The sequence below is a fragment of the Delphinus delphis genome, chromosome 1, assembly GCF_949987515.2.
Source record: "Delphinus delphis chromosome 1, mDelDel1.2, whole genome shotgun sequence".
Classification (NCBI taxonomy): domain Eukaryota; kingdom Metazoa; phylum Chordata; class Mammalia; order Artiodactyla; family Delphinidae; genus Delphinus; species Delphinus delphis.
Window position 1 is genome coordinate 99,379,310 of NC_082683.1, and position 21,561 is coordinate 99,400,870.

At 35.8% G+C, this 21,561-nt stretch overlaps 1 protein-coding gene and 1 pseudogene across 3 annotated transcripts in view; one reads left to right on the forward strand and one right to left on the reverse strand.

Moving 5' to 3' along the window:
* MAGI3 (membrane associated guanylate kinase, WW and PDZ domain containing 3) overlaps positions 1-21,561 on the forward strand; it is a 266,730-nt gene that overhangs the window by 135,749 nt on the left and 109,420 nt on the right. The gene's annotated exons all lie outside the window — the stretch shown is intronic.
* Positions 13,953-15,700, reverse strand: LOC132435354 (amidophosphoribosyltransferase pseudogene; annotated as a pseudogene).

A 21,561-nucleotide genomic window follows, 5' to 3' on the forward strand; every position in this document is an offset into this window, starting at 1 on the left:
ACTTGTGTGCTTATCTTCACCTTCTGTCCTCTTAGAGGCTGTTTTTGTTTGCTTTTAACCACATAGATACAACTAGTTGTGACTTTGGGTAAATTACTTAACCTCTCAATGCCTCAGGCTACTCATCTATAAAATAGGGGTAATAATATTAAGTACTACAGTGAGACTCACAGGTGTCTTGTGCAGATTGAGTTAATAAATGTAAATATTTTAGAATGGTGTCCTTCCCATATTAATTACTCAATAAATGTTAGCTATTTATTCCCAACTTTTTTTTATTAAGTTCAGACCTAAAAAGTGGGAAAAGAAGAGTCAATGATTATTTTTATCTTTCGCTTAGACTAATTTTTAACCTATGCCAAATTTGCTTTCTCTCTCTTTTGTGTGTGTGTATGTGTGATTTTTTTAGGTAAATTCCTTAAAAGCAAGTGGCACGCATCATGCTACTCATGATACTTCAGCATATATCTCCTAAAAATAAGGACATTTTCTTGCATAATCACAATAGCATTTTTATACTCAAGAAATGTAAGATGAAAAAAGTACTTAATATACAGGCTATGTTCAGATTTCCCCAGTTGCTCCAAAAATGTCCTTTTTAGTGTTTTTCTTTTCCTTTTCTTTCTCTCATTCTTTTTGAAAATCTAGGGTCCAAACAAGAATCACATTTGCTTTACTAGTCCTGACTCTTCAGACTGTTAATTTGAAGCAGTCTTCCTGCCCTTTTTCTCTCTTTTCTTTTTCTTCTTTTTTTTTTTCTTTTCATGACACTGACATTTTTGAAGAGTCAAGGGCAATTGCTTTGTAGAATGTTCTTTTGAAAACTGCATGTAGAGATTAAAAGATAGCAGATTTTGTTAAGCTATATGCTCTCTATAGTTTTCACTTAACTATTATAGTTCAAAGTTTTGAGAAGATAAATGAATAATAGAGATCATTTGAGTAATGTGGAAGATTATTAAAAATAAAATATTTTGAGTAGAATATGCCAGAAGATAAGATTTATTAGATTTATAAAGGAAAAGAAATAGAATTAGACCAAGAAGGTTGTTTTATTTGATGAAGGCTTTAAGTTGTTCTATTGCATTTTGTTTATTCTTCAGTATTTATTGAGCTTTTGTTTTCATTACATTGTCCCTGTTCTCCTAAATGCTCGCAGTTTAGGGAGTGAGACAGACAAGTAATAGACTGTTATAGTGCAGTTTGATAAAGCATATGGGTGTGTATATTTGATACAATTATTACAGGGCCCTAAGGAATTAAATACTATCTAACTAATAACTAAGGCAATTAAGAGTTGGGTGATCAGGAGATCGCCGAAGAAATGACATCCATGCACAGACATGAATGTAGATGTAAAGGTTATATAAGAAATAGCCAGACCAGGGGTTGGAGGAAGAGTGTTCATTTAGAAAAACTGACATTTGAGGAATATAAGAATTACAGTGGTGATGGAGTATGGAGAGGGAACCTCAGAGGAATTGAGGCTGGAAATGAGGCTGAAGAGGAAAGCTGGACACTCTATAAACCTCATTAAGGGATTTGAATGCTATTCTGAGTTCAGTTGGAAACCATTAAGATTATGTATGAAAGCAGAGGTGTGATGTAATCAGCTTTGTACAGTACATTGGAGAACAGGGCTGGTAGCAGGAGTCCAGATAAGAAGCCATTGGCGTCACCAGGCAAAAGATGATGGTGACCTGGATTAGGACAGTGGTCATTAAAATGGAGAGAATTGAATGAGTTTGAGAAATATTTGGAAGATGAAATCAATAATATTTGGTGAATGAAGGGAAGGTATAATGTATTAGTTAAAGAAACCAGACTCTAGAGCCAAAACTCCTGGGTTCAAATCCTAATTCTGCCACTTAATAGCTTTGTGAACTTTGTCAAATTACTAAACTTCTCTGTGTCTGATTTCCTCATTTGTAAAATGAGAAGAAACACAATACTTATCTCATAGGATTGTGTGAGGATTAAATGAATGAATTTATGTACAGAGCATAGAATGGTGCCAGGTACATAGTTAGTAATATGTGTTAACTACTATAGTAATTATTGTTGCAATTTTTAGTAGTATTATTATTAATTTGATATGTCATTGAAGGGTGAGAAGAACCAGGATTGATGCCTAGGTTTCTAATTTGGCTGCTGAGGCAAATTATGGTATATATTTTTATAGGGGAGGAGGGATGATGAGGAATTCCCATTTGGGCTTGCTGTTTTTGAGGAACGTTGGGGACACTTGGGTGAAAACACTTAGTAGGCAGAAGAGTTTGCAAGTAGGGGAAAAGATATGAGTTGGGATATCCTTTGGGGAATTATGAGAATATCAGTGATCATTTAGAGAAGTTGTGGGAGTTGATGAGAGCACCCCAGTGAAGAGCATGTTAAATAGAGAGGAAAGGGCATAAAGACTGTGTTATCTTTAAGGATGTATTATCTAGGCCATAAGCCAAGGTGTAAAACTTGGTACCCAGTGGAGGGTTTAAAAGGCTTTCAGCATTCAGTACAACTTCATTTACATTAACTTGGGCTTCAGAGGACTTTGAGCTGAGGTGAAGTGGCAGTCAGGTGGAAGAAAATTCTTCCTCTGTTGAGAAAATCTAGAACTGTAGAGAAGTCGATTTGCCTAAGGTAAGGAAGATGTTTCTGACTGCTGTTTCGCTTCTGACTGAGGGAAATAAAAAATATGAGATTGACTCCTAATTGGCACAATGACAGAGAACATAGAATTTGTTTTATGTCTTTTTGTGAATTATGTGCCCTATTGAAGTACATATTGCTAGGATTAGTTAATTCTGTGTTTACTAAAGAATTCTCTATTTTTTCAACTTTTTGTTATGAAAATTTTCAAACCTACAAAAAACTTGAAAGGAATAGGATAATGAATACCCATGTAATGTTACCATCACCTATAATTCAATACTCACCTTTGAGTGAATGTAGATGTTTAGGCAAACCATTTCAAAGTAAATTGCAAACTTTATGATACTTCATTCCTGATATTTAGCATATATTTCCTGTTATACCTTGTAATATTATACCTTTCAATACCATTATCACACGTAAGAAAATTAACAATAATTTCTTAATATCACTTACTATTCAGGCCATATTGAGATTAGCTGATTATCTCAATGTTTTATAGACTTTTTTTTTTTTTCCTTCCTAAAAAGAATCCAGTCAAGGTTCACGTGTTACCTTTGGGTGTTATACCTCTTTAGTCTCTTTTATTCTAGAACTTTTTCTTCTATTTGGAGGGGAACATTTACTTTTTTAAGAAACCAGAATGTTCTAAATTCTACATTTGTCTGATTGTTTCCTCATAGCATCATTTATCTTGTTCCTTTATTCTTTGTAATTCCTGTAAACTAGAAAGTAGGTCTAAAGGCTTGGTGTAATCAGACAAAAATTTTTGGCAAGAATATGTCATAGGTGGTACTGTATACTTCATACTGTATTGTATCGGAGGATGTCACACTGTTAGCAATACTAAGTTTGATATTTTCTATGTAATAATATAATTTTCCCATTTAAATTAGCAAGTAATCTGTGAGGTAATTATTTCATTGATAATTCTGTCATTCCTTCTATACCTATTAGCTGGCATTCTTAGGTAAAGAACTTTTCCTCTTCTGCTGGAGATAAACAGTTCTTTCCCCAAAAGGCAGGATAAATGCTTAATTCTTTACTTTTAATGAGAAGTTTTGAGGACAGGAAGTTTGGTGTTATAGTCCCCTCCACTGGTTACAGATGAAATCCCTTTTTTCTCTCTCTTTTTAGAGCAGTATTATGGACTCACAGATTTTTGTTTATTCAATTTGTTACAGTTATAACTGTTATTCTTTTTAATGCTTAAATTCTCTCAAATGGCTGGTGAGAGACTCTCAAAGTTGGCTCTAGTGCCCTTTTGACAGCCCTTCATTATTTTTTCCCTTACTTTCTAGAAAAACATAATGACCTAGGCTCACTTATATTTTCCCTGTCCCAGATCTGGAATGAGTCATTTCTCCAAGAAGCCTTGGTTCCTTTTAATGGAGAAGGGGATTTAGAAAGCAAGATACAAGCATTAGAGATGTTCATTACTGTTGGAATGTCATTGCCTCTAATGGATATAATTAGGATGTGTATATATACACATATTTATTCTAACTATGTTTATATATGCATATATATTTTTAAGTTATGGCTTCATGTTGATATCTGTACAAATTTAGCACTACAATTTTAAAATTGTAGCTTTTGCCTTCTATTGCACATCTTGGTTTCTAATAACATTTACATAATTACCTATTTGTTTTATCCTATAGTGCAAATAAAATAGGTTCAAAATTATAAAAACTAATACTAATATCACAACCATTATGTGAAGTTTAAGATTTCTTTGCAGTTTTTATTATCCTTAGAATATATCCCAGTAAGGATGCTAGTCAGAGTACTGTGTTCACAAGTGACTTGAAATATTTTTTTGTCTTCATGTGGTTATATTACCAATTTGATAGGCGATTAAGTTCATTTATTTCCATTTGTTTTCAATGTTAAGATTTAGATTTTTTAATTTAGTTTTATTCTCTTGAATGTATAAAACACTTGTATGGTTCAAAAGTCAAACTGTATAAAAATGTATACTTTTGATTTTCTATGTCTACCCCTTACCTCAGTCCTTTCACCACGTCCATCATAGGTAACTATTTTTATTAATTTCTGGTTTTGCCTCCCACTGTTTATGTTGTCCCCATTTTTTCTTCCACACTGTTTGTATCATTTTGTACCCCACAGGGACATAGCTAGTGTATTTGAGCCTAGAGCAGGTAATTTTTTTAATACATCCCTCTTTTATATGATAAAATTATTTTCAGAAATGACCATGAAATAATATATAATGATAGAAACAAATTATATACATTAAGTATTTCCTTTTATTGAACATTTGAATAGGCAATCATACTGGTAAAAATAAATTTTAAAATAAAGAGTACATTACAGAAAATGTTTGCTAAAATATCTCCACCAGAAAATTCATCTTGAATTTTTATTATATTTGGTTAAAAATAAAAAAAACTCCTGAAGTTTTTCTTTTTGTACAAAGTCAAGAGAAAATGATGGAATGATAGTGAACAGTAACACTGTTTGATCTGCTAGTTAATAACCAGGCATTCAAATAAACATTGCCCTTTTGGTTTCTTCTAGTAATGTAAGAGCAGCATCTTTTGTTGTCTCTCCTAGGTTTCTTCAAAATTTGATTCTTTTTTCTATGTAAATGTCCATTTCCTTATGTTTTATTGTTGTATAATGAATGACCTTAACCACAGTTTCCGTGCATTGTTCTTTAAATAACTGTTTTTAAAGCTCTGTGTTTTACTAGTCATTGTTCAAGGCTAATTCTGGCTGTCCGCAAGTATTTTTGTGTCTGATTAACTCATCTAAAACTTCCCACCAGAAAAAAAGATAACCTAGAAAAGAGAAATAGCATACAGCTATCATTGTTTATTTTGAATCTATTGCTTAAATGCAGGAGTATGTAGTGTAACACAGGGGCTAGAGGCAAAGTGTGCTCAAATGGAGTTTGAACCATTTCAAAACATTACAGACTTAACTTCTGAAATGAATGTGTAGAACTGAGTCCATGTATATCAGGGGCCAAACTGGGAGTTCTCCAAATTAACTTCCATGTATAGTTCAGTGTTTAAGAAATAAGTAATAAAAGTGTCGAATTTGAAGCTTACATACATGTTATTAAAACTCAACAACAACCGCAACAATTATTTGAAATTTGGAACAATGAGAGATTTTTCTCAGAGAGCATTTTATTGCTGACATTTAGAAAAATTGCCATCACATGATGATAAGGAGCAGATCAAGCTTTAGTTTTAGTTCATAAATTCTCTGTGGACAGTGTACTTCCTTATTGTGGGCACCTGGCATGGTCTGTTTACATCACCCCCCCTCTTGGTATACTACTGCACCCACCTACAATTTATACAAATGCCTGTTTCTTCACAACCTCACCAATGGTGTTGAATGTTTCATTAGTCTGATGGGTGAGAAGAGGTATCTATGTTGTTTTAATTAGCATTTATCATATTATGAGTGAAGTTGAATATCTTTTTCTATGTTTACAGGTCATTGCATTTCTTTTTCTGTGAACTGTCTAGTCATTAATTTTTGCCATTTTTTTCTAGTGGTTTTTCCTCCTCCCTTTTCAATTTGTAGAAGAAGAAGTTACATTTTAACAAAAGTTGTCTTGGAAAAAGAAAAAGGAGAAAGCAGGGCACTATCACTGACTAACTATACTTTTGGGAAGCCTTAATATATAACATTATATTAACAGAAATCCCTGTTTCCCCCTTTGAGGTGGCTGTTGCATATTGCAGCCATATTGAGGAACTAAAACAACCTCCTATGTTTAATCTGATAAATCTATGACTGGTGAAGCAATGTTTTTCAAATTGGACTCAGCAGTTTATCTATTTTTGTACATTTGAATTCCTCATAAAATTTCTTTGAAGGTGGAATTCTGTTCTTACAACATTTTTTTAAACCTCTGCTATAAAGTAAGAGTTGTTATTTTAAATTTTATAATATAGCATTGTTCAATGACAGATATATAATTATAACCCAAACAATTAGTAATCATTAATTTAACAAATAAAATCAGTTAAGTTGGTTCTTCACTGAATTGACTAGGTAACTTAATTAAAATTATTATCACATAAATATACCCTTACTGCTTAAAGATCATTCATACTTTGTAAGAAAAATTATGTACAGTATGTCATTTTTGTAGAGTCAACTATGAATCATTTTGTATCTCAGTTTTTCATTAAATTTTTATATTATAAATGCACACAGCTGCCCAGAAATAGAACTGAACATTAAACTTTATTTCCATGTCTGCAGATTCCCTTTCAGTCAGTATTAATATGTATATCTTTGTCTTTATATTTATAAACAAAATATACCTATGTTTTTGTGTTTGGGAGTTTTCTAGTTTTGTTTTGAATTGTAAAAATAGTAACAACATTTACGAAAAAACTTAAGACAAGACAGAGTAACCCATGATCTTATCACTAGCAAGTGTTTAATTTTTTGCCAATTTTTCTTATTTTTTAAGATCTTGTCTAAAATCCTCACATCTGACTCTTTAAAAGCCCTTGATAACTAAGAATACTTTTTAATGGTGCTTTTTGTCATCTACTAGTCCCTCTTTTAAGTAGGATAGTCTTCTTAAGAGCAGCAAAAGTGCTCTGTGGTTTTAATTTTTTTTTAAATTTTTGAATTTTTTGGTATTAATTTTAGATTTAAAATTTAACAAAGTATTATGTGAAGTTTACTGAGGTTAAGGTACAAAATGAATCATATTTTTTCTTGAGAGTTTAACCCTAACTGTGTATTATAAAACTGCCTCATAAAGAGTGGCATAGACATATATACACTACCAAATGTAAAATAGATAGCCAGTGGGAAGCAGCTGCATAGCACAGGGAGATCAGCTCAGTGCTTTGTGACCGCCTAGAGGGTCACATGGGGATGATATGGGGATATATGTATACGTATAGCTGATTCACTTTGTTATACAACAGAAACTAACACACCATTGTAAAGCAATTATACTCCAATAAAGATGTTAAAAAAAAAGTGCCTCATAATATCAGTAACAAGGTGATATAATCATATAATATATGAAGGTGTATGTTTTTAAGGAGCTACAAAGAATTGATGTTAGTCTTGAACTTACCACAAACTTTTTCCAACCTAATTGTGATTAATTTATATTTCTCTGTGAGGCAGTAATTTCTGACTTTTCACTGTGAAAAATAAGGTAGTCTGGATTGTGCCCGCTTTCTGTATCTCTTGGTCTTGTTACCTTGCCTGTGTCTCTTATTTCTTTCTCATGTGTCACTTGTTTATTTTTTCACAGTAATAATATTATATAGTATTTGCCTACAGCAGCTCTAAATTACAAGGCTTTCTTTAGCTTCAGTCATAGAGCTCTGGATTACTCCTTCCATTGTTTGCTGAAGAAAAGATAGAGGAAACAAAAATTCTTTTTAAACCACCACTACCACCACAACTCTGAAAAGACTTTTCGTCGTCAAGCAGATGGAGCACAGATATCACCTCATGTCTTTCACCATGGAGTTATCATCTTAATCTCTCTTGATTTTGACTCTTTAAATAATATCTAGTCTTTCTTTTGGGAAACTTACGAGTTGCACCTCCACCCCAAAACCTACAGAATTTAAATTTGTGTTTTTATGATGCTGTTGTTTTTCTTTTCCTTCCTTTTTTTTTTTTTTTTTTTTTGAGACATGGTAAACCTTTCAATTTCCAATTTCATTCCTTTAAAATTTTTCAGTTTTCTTCAACTGCACTCCTTGTTTATTAATTGTTTAGTTCATTCTCTTTTTTCCTTCAAGGACTCCTATCATTTGAAGTTTGGATTACAGCACTCTGCAAATCTGTGATCATTCATTTCCTATCTTGGTTAATTTCTTATTATCAGTGTATGTTTCTTGAGTTGCCTCCTATTTCACCAATCCAATTTTCTGCTGCATTGATTCTTCTATTACTGCTTCTACTGCCAGTATTAATGGGTTTGTGGCTAAATTTATTCTGTGCTGGTCTTGGTATCCTCCAGCTGTTTTCCTTGTCTTCGTAGTCCACAGTGTTGCCAGAATGATCCATCGAAAAAGAAGTCTGGCTATGTCATTCCCCTGGTAAAAATTTTAGTCACTTCTTCACTAGAGTCATGTTCTGACCCTTCAGTGACATAAGTAAAACCTTCTGTTACCTGAGCTTTCTGCATCTCTCTCTAGTCTTGTAATCCACCACCACCCTGCCACTGTGCATTCTCTTCCCCTTGCCTGGAACGCCCACCGTGGTCCTGATCCCATGCGCCCCACCCATACTCCCAGCCTAGATTAACTGGTTTTCCCCACTAAACACAATTATTTATTTTCTCTTAGCTACATACTCTCATGCACCTTGTACATGCTTTCTCACTGGTTTTAGCAGTTATTTGCTTATACTTGTCTGTGACACCCTAACACCAGGGCAGGTACTATATTATGGTTTCTATAGCTTCAACACTAGTGCAGTGCCTGATGTTTTGTACTATTATCCTGCTGTCTTTTGGTTTTATTTTCTTTAAGGGAGAGGCTGGCCTCTATCATATAATCTTTCTATTCTTTTTTCTTTTTCACGGGAAATATTTTTAGTGGAGTCAGGCTATTTAATTGCTTTTTTCCAGTCTGTGTTTTCATGTACATAATTTACTAATCCTTAAGATGTGGTCTTACAGTAACTTGTCCTAAATCACATTATCCCTGGGTCAGGGTTCAGGAACCAGTTCTGTGAGTGACCTGTTAAACACTCAGTCACTATTCAGTTCATTAATCAAATTACAGGCTTAGGTCAACCAGGACTGACTTCTCTAGCCTAATTGTTCGGTCTCAAGCCTGGGGTGGTGCTCCAGTTTTGACAATATGTTCCTAGTTATGCAGCCCTGAAGTCGGAAAGCCAGTTGTACAGTCAGGGTGGTCTTCCTCTCCTGTTTCTTTTGTTTTTGTTTTTTTGTTTGTTTACCTCTAAGATTATGTTGTGCTCTAATTCTTAAACACTTGAGAAAAAGGAAAAAAATAAGCTTTATAGAGTTCTAAAAAATGGTATGCTTTTGTTGTTGTTGTCTTTAGCCTCTCAAACAATATAGAAAATTACAAAGCTGAGGGTAAAATACTTCAGCATCTTGCTACTCAGAGATAAGCATATTTTAGAATATATTTTTGCATAAATATATGTAAGAAAAGTGTACCAATTTCATAAATGACATCTTGCACTAAATGCTCCCTTCTACAACTCCCTCTATTTTACTCAACAACATGTTTAAACTCCATCATACCTCAGTAATTGAAGATATATTTCATCATTTATAATTTACTTACCAGTTACCTATAGTTGGACATTTAAATTCCTTATAAATAATGCTGTGATAAACATTCATCTTTTATGTTTTTTTACATTTTTGTGTGAATATAACTTCAGTAGAGCTCTTCTGCCAGAAGACATGCAAGTATACGTTGATAGATATTGCCATAATGCCTTTCAGAAAAGTTGTTCCAACTTACATCACCCCACATCTCTACCAAGGCCAGATATTTGTTGTGAGCTAAAGACTCCCAATTTACAGCTCTAAATTCAGATCTCTTGATATTTTCACATGGTATCTGTTTCACTAGCATCTCAAATAACATACCCCAAACCTTACCCTGATTTTCTGCCTCAAACCCCAAACTTGTTTCTTCCCCTTTCTTTTTAAAAATTTTTTAAATTCATTTATTTTTTTGGCTGTGTTGGGTCTTCATTGCTGCGTGCGGGCTTTCTCTAATTGAGGCGAGCAGGGGCTGCTCTTCGCTGCGGTGCGCGGGCTTCTCATTGCGGGGGCTTCTCTTGTTGTGGAGTACCGGCTCTAGGCATGTGGGCTTCAGTAGTTGCAGCACGTGCGCTTGGTAGTTGTGGCTCGCGGGCTCTAGAGCACAGGCTCAGTAGTTGTGGCGCATGGGCTTAGTTGCTCCGCGGCATGTGGGATCTTCCTGGACCAGGGCTTGAACCTGTGTCCCCTGCATTGGCAGGTGGATCCTTAACCTGCCAACCGTGCCACCAGGGAAGTCCATTTCTTCCCCTTTCTATGTCTTTTATTCAAATGGAACTTAAAGTTCCTGGTTATTCAAGTTAGAAGCCTGGAGTGATCTTTTCTGTTGTCTCTTTTCCCCTAAATCTTCCTGTCAAATATATTACTAAGGCTAATGGATTCTATTCACAATTTCATGAATATCCAAATAGGAGGAGGCCCTGTAGTTAAGCTTAAGATACCCCACAGTTTTTTAAAAGACACTTTAAAAAAATGCATATCCTTTTGATTAGGCAGTATGAATGTAAACTTTTAGGGATAAAATCAGATTTCTACCTCTAAAATTTAATTTAATTACACATATATTTAAAATGAAATTTAGAAATACTACTTTTCCCACTCTTTCTTGTAAAAAGTTTGTGCAAACTCTTCAACTTACACCTTTGGTATTGTGTCAACACTGGAATGAGTTACCTAACACAGTTTCCTAGTTCACCTAGGAAACTCCTCCTCTCTTCCATCTATATTGTTTGAGATATTGTAGTTTTTAAATCTGTGTATAGTGCTGTCCTAGCCACAAGTAAAATTAGAGCAAAAATTTTTCCCTTCACTTTTGTTGTTGACATATATTTATGATCTCATAACCTAAGTATGGACTGAATTGCTTTTTTCCAGAAGTGATCACTGAGGGAATTCCCTGGTGGTCCAGTGGTTAGGACTCTGCACTTTCACTGCCGAGGGCCTGGGTTCAGTCCCTAGTTGGGGAACTAAGATCCCACAAGTTGCGCGGCAGGGCCAAAAAATAAAAAAATAAAGGCACCTCTTCCCTTAAACAAACAAACAAACAACCTATCATTGAAAGATTGCTTGACAGTGACATCTGCCACATGCAGTTGTGTAGTACCCCAAGGAATAATTACTAAATCTTCTCATTTTATTTGCTCCCCGCCCACCCCCACCGTCACGTCTCCCCAGCAATTGTGTCAGATTGTCTCTTAAACAGTTGTTGGTTCAGGGTAACATGCTTTCTTCAGACAGTACTTTGTATTTTTTCAAAATAAAATAACTTATAAATCATTCTGTAATCTGAGACTTTGTAAGGTTCAAATATAAGACAACTTCCTCTTGTAAAGACAGTGTTTGGTATTGAAAAACTTTACTTATATATGGGCATATACAGTGAATCTCAAATCCATCTGCTCCTCTATTCCCATTACTGATCTAAATCATCTCTCACCTGGACAGTGGCCCTCACTTTTTTTTTTTTTAAATGTACTCATTACATATATTTGTCACCAACGCATCACAAGGAAGTCACAAAAAGTAGGCTTAGTTTAGTTCACAATATAGATCCTGTGAAAACACATTTCTCATTTGCTCTGCAGTTTCCAATACCTATAAAAATTTAAAGCAGTTAAACAACATTTGAGATTACACTGGTATAAAATTGTAATTCACACTTCAGAAACTTGTGAAATAAAAGGCCATGATGGAGAAAGAGTAAGAAATTTGTAGAATTACCAAACTGTCACAGTACCATTTTCCTTTATAAAAGCATCTCAATAAAACAAAATAAAAACTATGGAAAACACAAAAGTCAAATCAGAGATTTTGGTTTAGTACTTTCCCTGAGTCTCTTGTTTTTAAAAAAAATCAAAGTAAGACTGGTTCAAAACTGACCCATAAGGTCTTGCCTCCTCCATATGCTGCCATGAGGAATACATTTAAGGCAAGAGGCTATACACACAAATGGTCCCAGGGCTTTATTCAGATGCCAGTTTGCTTGTGGTACCACCACAGGGTTATCTGACCCACTGCTGCCCTCTGCACATGGGCTTAAAGAGCTGTGAACGTTTTCTCTTGGCCTGCCATGATACAACACATGAGACTAAATACCAAATGAAGACAAAAGATTATGGTTATTAATAAATATTACAATTATAGGTGGATTTGGACACTAGGTACACCAATTCATGGTAATAACACAGAAACAAACACTTTTATGTTTTAAAAATCTTACATAAACAAGGGTTGAGGGCAAGTCATTTTAAAGTTTTAAATCTCAGATGTTAAAAAGCAAACAAACAAACAAAAACCTTAAAAAAAAATCTAATTCATTAGATCCCAATAAAACAAAGTAGAAAAAGTGATACGTTGATGCTCGGAATCAGATGAGCATGCTAAGTGAAAAAAGTTGTTGTCTCCTTGTTCCGTAAAATTGGCCCCTACAATGTTTCTACTTGATCATCTCATTGCATACACAGTATATTTGCAAGTGATCAAGCACTTCATTAAAAAAGCATATAATCAAATTAAGGATAAAAGATTTGTTAGAATCTAAAAAATTATTTTTTACTTCAAATGTACCAGGTTACTTGCTGGGCTTCTACTATAAGGGCACTACGTAGTATGGATCATACTTTCTAGTCAAATGTAGGAAAATATTTTGCACAGCCATGTTTTTACAGTCATTCTCAGAGCATCTCAAAGATAGGTTGCAAATTACTGCTGTATGTCTCCCTCTTGAAATCTCAATTGCAGACCAGTGGCCAACATTTCAAAAGCTAATAATCATGCACTGTCTTAAAACTGAGGGGTGGAATGATGGCTCTAACCACCAAAATAACTGCTGCAAGTTATTTAATTTAGTAATATAAGCACCTCATTGCACAGGTGGGGAAAGTGAGGCACAAAAAGGTGTTTCTTCTGTCTTGTTTTTTTTAAAGAGAACTCTTGATGCTAGGTAACTTTGGGATATAATGGATTCAAGGTTTGCATGGAATGTTATACTTAACTCACATGTCCTGTTTGCATCACAACACCTTAGTCTAACCTCTTGCAAACTCTTTAAAGCGTGGACCTGGCAAATGCCACTGATCACCTGCCTTCTCTGACCAGGTGAAAAAGGCTAGCCAATGCTTGAGCAAAAAAAAAAAAGAATACCACATATTGTTGTATTATATGTAATTAGCAAGGTTCAATTATGAAAATATTCCATAACTGAATTTCCATAACTCTCAAACATTCCACAAAATTCTCTAAGAACCTGTGGGAGAGTAGAGTACCTGGCAGTCCTCTCTTAAACAGAAATTTACCGATTCGTTGCATTACTGTTGATGATCTGAAGTTAAATGTATATGATTTCTAAAAATAAAAGTACTAAACTATTAAATAAAACTGAAAGGATCATCCAATTTCCTAGATAATACCAAAATATTTATCTAGGATTACTAAAGAAATCATAGCACTTTGGTACCCTTTTCAGAAAAAAATCTCAAAACTTACAACACAAGCATGTGGCATTTCACACTGTACTGAGTAACAGTAAATGGAGGTGTAACCACTATAACTTCTCCACTAACTTTGTGTTTTGAAACATCGTGTCTGCCCCTAGCACCTACCATTCCAGTTCCACAGGGTATTTTCCAGTCAGACAAGCTGTACAATGATCGTTCTTTTCAAAACATTCCAGACCATTCCCATTTTCTTGAACCATAACATCTTCCTTTGTACAATGACCGTTCTTTTCAAAACATTCCAGACCATTTCCATTTTCTTGAACCATAATATCTTGCCTTTTCACTTTCTGTTTTTTAAATGTTATCCCTTCTTGTACAGATGAAACCAGTCCTTCTACTGACAGATACACAGCACTGTTTGCTCCTAGATGATCTGAGATATGCTCAAATTCTGGTTTATTGGCAATAAGCTCTTCTTTTGTTGGTATGTTTATTCCCATGAAGCATGGATATCTAATTGGTGGTGAAGCTACGCGAATGTGTACCCTCTTTTGCACCAGATTCTTTGAGCAATTTGATTATGGGTGAAATGGTATTGCCTCTCACAATTGAATCATCTACAAGAACAATTCTTTTGCCTTTAAAGTTGTCTGACAATACTCCAAATTTTTTCGCAACACCAAGTTGTCTTAACCTCATGTTTGGCTGAATGAATGTTCTTCCTACATACCGGTTTTTACATAGCACCTCCACATACGGAAGCCCACACTTTGCTGCGTAACCAAGGGCAGCAGGCGTAGCAGATTCCGGGACAGTGCTAAGTAAATCCGCATCCACAGGGGCTTCAATTGCCAGCTGCAGACCACAACGGTATCTTACTGTGTAAACCATTTGGTCTTCAAATATACTATCTGGTCTTGCAAAATAAACATATTCAAAGATACAGAAAGCCATTGGGTTTCCTTCAGACCTTGGTATAATATCAAGAGTTTGGAAATTATGTCTGGATATTTCCACAATTTCTCCAGGCAAGATTTCACGGTAATATCTTGCACCAAAGATAAAAAGCTACAAGATTCTGAAGACACCACCCATCCTTCTGTTTCTGAAGATTTTTTTTTTCTTTGTCATTTATATCAGATACAGGAATAAGACGACCAACGCACAGAGGACGATTTCCGTAATGATCTCGTACCGCATAAATCACATCTCTGTGCATTATAGTCAGAGAGTATGCCGTGGGTGCTTCCTTCATTAAGTTTTTAATCCTTGCCACCCAGTCTGGGGTGTCATCTTGTTCCTGAGGAGGGGTATACGCCAGTAACTGGGTGATCATTTCGCTATCAGAACTTGTTGACAGACCAATACCGTGACGCAGAAGCTTTTTCCTTAAGCGAGCAGCATTTACCAATTCGCCATTATGCGCCACAGTTATTTTCCCATGAAGTGTTTCAGCAACAAAGGGCGGGCAATTTTCTAATTCACAGTTTCCTGTAGTGGCGTACCTCGTGTGTCCAATTCCAAGATTTGAAGTATATAATTTCTTCAAATTGTCTTCAGTAAAGACGTGATTTACTCTTGTAAATCACCCGTTCCCTTGTGTGTTTTGAATGTTGGTATCGAATTCCCATCACTGGTCACAATACCAGCACTCTCCTGACCCCGGTGCTGCAGCCCCACGAGTCCCAGAGTGATCACATGCGGCACATCTAGCTGCGTGGGCCACTCTCCTGAGGCGATGCATCCGAACATGCCACATTCCTCTCGGATCCCCAACTCCTCCAGCTCCATGTCGCCGCCGAAAGCACGTGGAGGGACCCGCCGCTGCGGCAGGGGTCTAAGCACCAACCAGTTGTTCATTCGGCCTGTAAGCCTCAGAAGCTCGGGCCAGCTGCAGCCGCTTCCTAACCAGCGGCTCGACCCGGCCCTCACATTTTAACTACATGCCCATAGCTATTCTTGGCTCCCTCCTCTGTTTATTCTACACACAGAGACGTTAACTTTTTAATATGCCAGTCTAATTTTGTTACCTTGCTTAAACTCATTAATGCTCTTTCTTGACTACTTTTCCTATTTACCTGGGTACCACTTACTGTTACCATTAGCGCATAAACTCTCCAGCTTGATGTAGAGGCATATAGCCTCTGTTTAGTTTTTCTGATGTCCGAGGAGGTGTAGGGGGTTAGTGCCAAAGGCAGCTGCTTTATGGGAGTTTTGTCACTATTTCTGTCTGAACGCTTCTATCTCCTCTCCTAGGGATTGGGAACAGCAACTTATATACCTTTTGTTTTGTAGATCAACATATACATTCAACATGTATCAATATTTTGTACTCAGAGTCTGCAAAATGTGCTGTTTATGAGCTAGGGTGTTGTATGTCAGCTTCGGGCATTTTCTCAGTGTAGTCTAAATTGTTTTGTATTCTTTGGAGTTGATATTTGATGGACAGAGATTAACTCTTTTTTTCCTTCTATTTTTGATTATTTCTCCTCATTTTGTTCTGTACTAGAGAGCCTTTTGTAAAAGTGACTTATATTGCCATGTTGCCCAGAAGACTCCCTTTCAGTTCTTAAACCTAAATTCAGACTATCAAGCTAGTAAGGCCATTTGGTACCCTTGATTGTGGTTCTTACTTTGCAGTTTCTTAGTTCTCACTAATTGATATTGGAATTTATAGAAATTCCCATTGTCTTTTGAAATAGATTCTTTCCTTGCTATTGGTTTAGTTTAGGGGTACAGATTCCTTCCTTCTTCCTACCCTCCCTCCCTCCCTCCCTTCCTTCCTTCCTTCCTTCCTTCCATCTCACCCTTCCTCCCTCCCATCCCTCTTTCTTTCCTGCCCTCCCTCTTTTTTTTTTCTTTTTTGCTGGTATTCTTTTGTTTGTTAAGACCCTTTAATGGGAAATTGGAGACTGGAGATCTTCTGACACTTTCATTTACGTTGACATTTTCTGAAACGTCCTGATTCACTCAGACTTATAGTTGAGGTGAGTGGGGGGGGGGGGATGGTTTTTAGTGGAGGAATCTGAATAGGGGGATATACATAGAAATGGCCATTTATCTCTAAAAATGTTTCTTTGAAATTTTGACATTTTTTGTAAGGATGATAAAGAAATCCTTTTAAATATGTTCCTGATGAAACACAGAGATTAGAAATGAAGATGGGAAATAACAAATTATTTTTTAACGAATGTTGACTCTCCCTGGAGTCAGATCAGTTTTGATGTGTAATATAGTTTTTAGGACCTTTAAACTATCTACTTTGGAAAATTTCTAAGGCTTGGGATAAATTTCTATTTTTAAAAGATATCAGAGAAAAAGAAGCTATTAAATTCCTTTTTTAATAGTGGTTAATTATATCAGCCTACTGCCTGAACCTAGAAGTTGAGATTGTTTACATAATGATGCATCTTAAAATGCAGTCTGAATTCTGTAATAGTCATTTTTTTTTCCACTCAGACTTCTAATCAAGCACATCTGTATTCCCTTTCAGCTATCTTTTTATTAGCTGCTACAATGAAATATCAGTAACAGATCTTCTACCTCAAGTCCTGGACATTCTGCTGAAGCATATAACTTTGATTTGCAGAAAACCCAGTTTTCTGTTTTCAGGGAAAATGACAAGGCACAATAGAGGACTTTGTACCCTCTTGTCAAAAGGATGAAGCATTAATACTATGATTCAGATTTCCGTGTGCCATCCAGCACTGGTTATCTGGCATTCTGACAGGTTTGCTAATGATTCCTGATGTGAGTGCCACAAAGAAAAAATTGTAAATAGACTCAGGATAGCATTTTAGAAAAACTGTTTTTAAGAACTAAATCTACATGATCCCATCAAATAAAAGCTTTGAAAAGAAAAAGACCCACATTTGATGATTTCTTATTTTTTCTACTGTTTTCTGCTAGGAAGGTTCATCTTACTTTGCTCTTTCTGATGCATGACTTTTAAAGGGAAAATTGTGGTGATTTTGTTGTGTCTTTTCTAGAATTGTGATTTTCATCTTACTTTTCAAATGTAGATTTGAATATTCTATAGCTTATTTATCAATTGAGAGTTTCAGTTAAAAGCAAAATGGTTGGAATTTAACCTCGGTATGGGGAAAATACTACTTATTAAAAACAAATGATTAAAGGAAAACCTAGACAAATAGTATCAGCTTTTACATAGAACTTTTGCAAGTTTTTTGTCATAATGCTCCACTGGGTCAGGCTTCCTTTTCCACGAATGACCTTTGAAGGGCAAAGTTTTTGAAAATGTGGTTTCTAGTTTTTAAAAGTTTTTTCTCATTATAGTAATAGATGATCACTGTAGAAAATTTGAAAATACAAAAACCATGAAGATAAAAGTTTTTTTAAATCACCCAATAATTATACCTGCAATAATGTTTTAAGTATTGCTAATGTTTAAGTAAGAGTTTATGTATGACCCTTACATTTAAAATATTTGCATATCCTCAGGTATGTTACAATTTGGGGGTCACACTGAATATTCTGTTTTGTGACCTGCTCTTTTCACTTAAAATACCTTATGAGCGTTTGACCACATTGTTATAATCAAAACTTACTTTTAACAGTGCTGGTTAATGAAGGGATTTCTGTGAGGATTATAGTAAACGTGTTTGTCGGAGATGAATTCCATTTAAAACTGTCAGTATAGCAATCACATTATCAAGTATCATTTTGGTGTGTTTAAGAGAGTGTTTACTCAGAGCTGTGCTAGGTATTTTGGAGGGTAGATACAGAGATGAACGAAACATAGTTCCTGGCTTCACACAGGCTTAAGATCCAGTGAGGGAGGCCAACATGTACCCCATTGTTTGTAGTAAGAACGAGCGGGGAGGAGAGATGAAAACAGAAGTTCCTTAATGTGGACTTCAGCGTTCTGCCTGGGTGTTGGCTTCAAAGAGCAGGTGAACAGGTGGTCAATGTGCAGGCCTTTTGCCCTAACGGTATTTATGTGTATACAACACTGTGAGTCTCCAGGTGGAGTAGACACAAAACTGAAACCAGCAGGGGAAAGAGTTGAGTGTGGAGGTTAGAGGGTAGGGCAGGGTGTTAGCAGGACTGGGGTAGTTGCCTCAGAAGTAAGAACAAATATAGATACAACAGCATTCTCTGGGCCACCAACTTTTTATAATATTTATAACTTGGATTCCTGGCCATGCATCAGAATTTTTTAGAGAAATGATTGTTACTTGCAAATACATTCTACACAGAAATACTTGCTTTATTTAAGCAAATAAAAACCATAAAAAACTTTCAAAAAAAAGTATACAGCATGATAATGGGTTTTGTTTACACATAATTTGAATATAATGAAGCAATTTCAGTGCTGCATTAATATTGAATTCTACATGTAGTAAACAGTGTTAGGCTTTTAGGGATGGGTATATTTAGTTTGGTGTAGTTCAGGGATTTTTCAGATTACCTAAACCAAAAAGTTCTTACTTTAGCTATGCTTCCAGTTCTTCTGATGGTAAATGCATTAAAAATAATAATCAAGGAAGGGAGGGAAGGAAGAAAGGACGGAGAGAAAGGAGGGAGGGAGAAAACATTTCTAGGGTGTGCTGGGAAAGGACCAGATGTGCAGCAGCAGACTTGGCCTTAAACTGCCAGTGATGTAGGACCCAGGGCAGTAGATGAAATCTGACCAATGTGTTTATGATAGCTGCTTCCAGGAATCAGTGGAGAATGGACACTCATTTTAATATGTACTACTCCCTAATTTGTAATAGAGACAAGGAATGTGACCTCCAGCAGACAAAGACAAATACTGCTTCTTCTCATTTACATGTGGAATGTAATAGAGATAGAAATAGAAACTCATATTCTCATAGAAATAAAGAGCAGAATGGTGCATTTTCTTCAGGGGCTAGGTGTGGGGGAAATGGGGAGATGTTGGTCAAAGGGTACAAACATACAGCTCTAAGGTGGATGAGTTCTGGGGTTTTAATGTACAGTGTGATGACTGTCATACCAGATGATATACATGAAAGATGTTAGAGTAGATCTTAAGTGCTATCTCCACACATACATAAAATGGTAATTATGTGAAAGGATGGGGTTACAAACTGACCTTAACTATGGTAATTGTTTAACAATATATACATGTATCAAATCGTTGCATGCATAGCTTAAACTTATGTGTATATTTTATGTCAATAATATCTTAAAAGCCTGAGGGGAAAAAAAAAAAAGAACGTGACCTCTGTTAGCAGGAGACTTTCTCCTGACTGGTGAGGTGGCAGCAGGATTCTGTGGAAGACAGCAACACCGCTTGATCGCCTCAGTCTGTGTTTCTTCACACTGTAACTCAGAAGAATACTGAAAACTGGCCAGTTTTAAACACTAAGTGGCTCAAGAGATTCCAGAAGATTTAGTGCTTTTCAAATTTGGGACAGAATAAGAATTTAGTTATATAAATTATTTAAAAAATTCATTCGGTTCCACTTGCCTATAATGAGAGTGGAACACTTAAAGAGTTATGTTGATAGGGGTTGTCTAAGTTTATAACCTTGAATATCCTCTTACACCTTGAAAATCCTCTTACAGATAAAAGACTGAATAGAAATAACAAGGTGGCATTTGAACACAAATATGAAATATAGATGTGACCAGTAAGAATATATCCATAGTTGCTAGCTTATAGCAATTATGAAGGTCCTTGGTGTCATACCTGAGTTAGTTGAAGTTCTTTTAAATTATTGTCACAAGGTTCTACTCAACCCACTGGCCCTTGGAACTCTTGTCTCAGCTTGTGTGAACTCTTCCTCACTTCCTAAGAACCAGCTATACTGGATTTCTCTCAGTTCCTGTCAGCACTGTGTTCTTTCCCACCTCAAGTAAGTGCCTTCGCATGTACCACTCCCTCTACCAATCCCCCCACCTTTTTTTTTTTTTGTCTAGTTGGCTTCTATTTATCCTTCAGGTTTCAGCTCCAGTGTGATTACTCACTGACGGCTCCCTAGACTCCCTAGACTTAGGATCCAGATTATAGATTCCCACAGTGCTCTATGCTTCTCTTTCATAATGCTCTCGAGTTTGAAATTTCTTTCTCAGTGTTCATCTTCCCTGTGAGACTTTTAGTTCAGTTGGGTGCACTCTCATTCACTGCTTTACCCGCAAGAGCCTACTATTCAGGACTCAGTAAATCTTTTTTTACACGATAGACGTAACTTTCATAGAAGGGTGGGCTCTTATGAAAGATGGTGTTCTAAGCTTGTTTTCTTGTAAGCTTAAGCAAGAGAAGAAATTCATGGAAAGGAGGGAGGGAAGGAGGGAAGAAGGGAGGGAGGTATTCTAGCACAGTGCTTATAGTGCAGGTTCTGGAGCCAGATTAACTGGGTTCAGATCCCAGGTCTGCTACTTTCAGTGATACAACCTTGGCCGAGTTACTTAACCTCTCTGTACCTCAGCTCCTTACCTATAAAATGGGAATAATAATATCTACCTTAAAGCTTTCCATGAGAAATGAGTGAAAACATATAGCATATATGTACAATATAATAATTATTATTATAAAATAGCAGTCCTAGTCATCAGTGTTCTGATGAACAGAATTTGAGGAATTGGCATAAAAGCTGTAATTAAAACTTACTTTTAAAGACGTAGAGCTTGCTGTGTCAATGAAGAATTTACTGTAGCATTTTGACAGAGTCCAAATAAAGTTAATTTCATCGTTTAAGA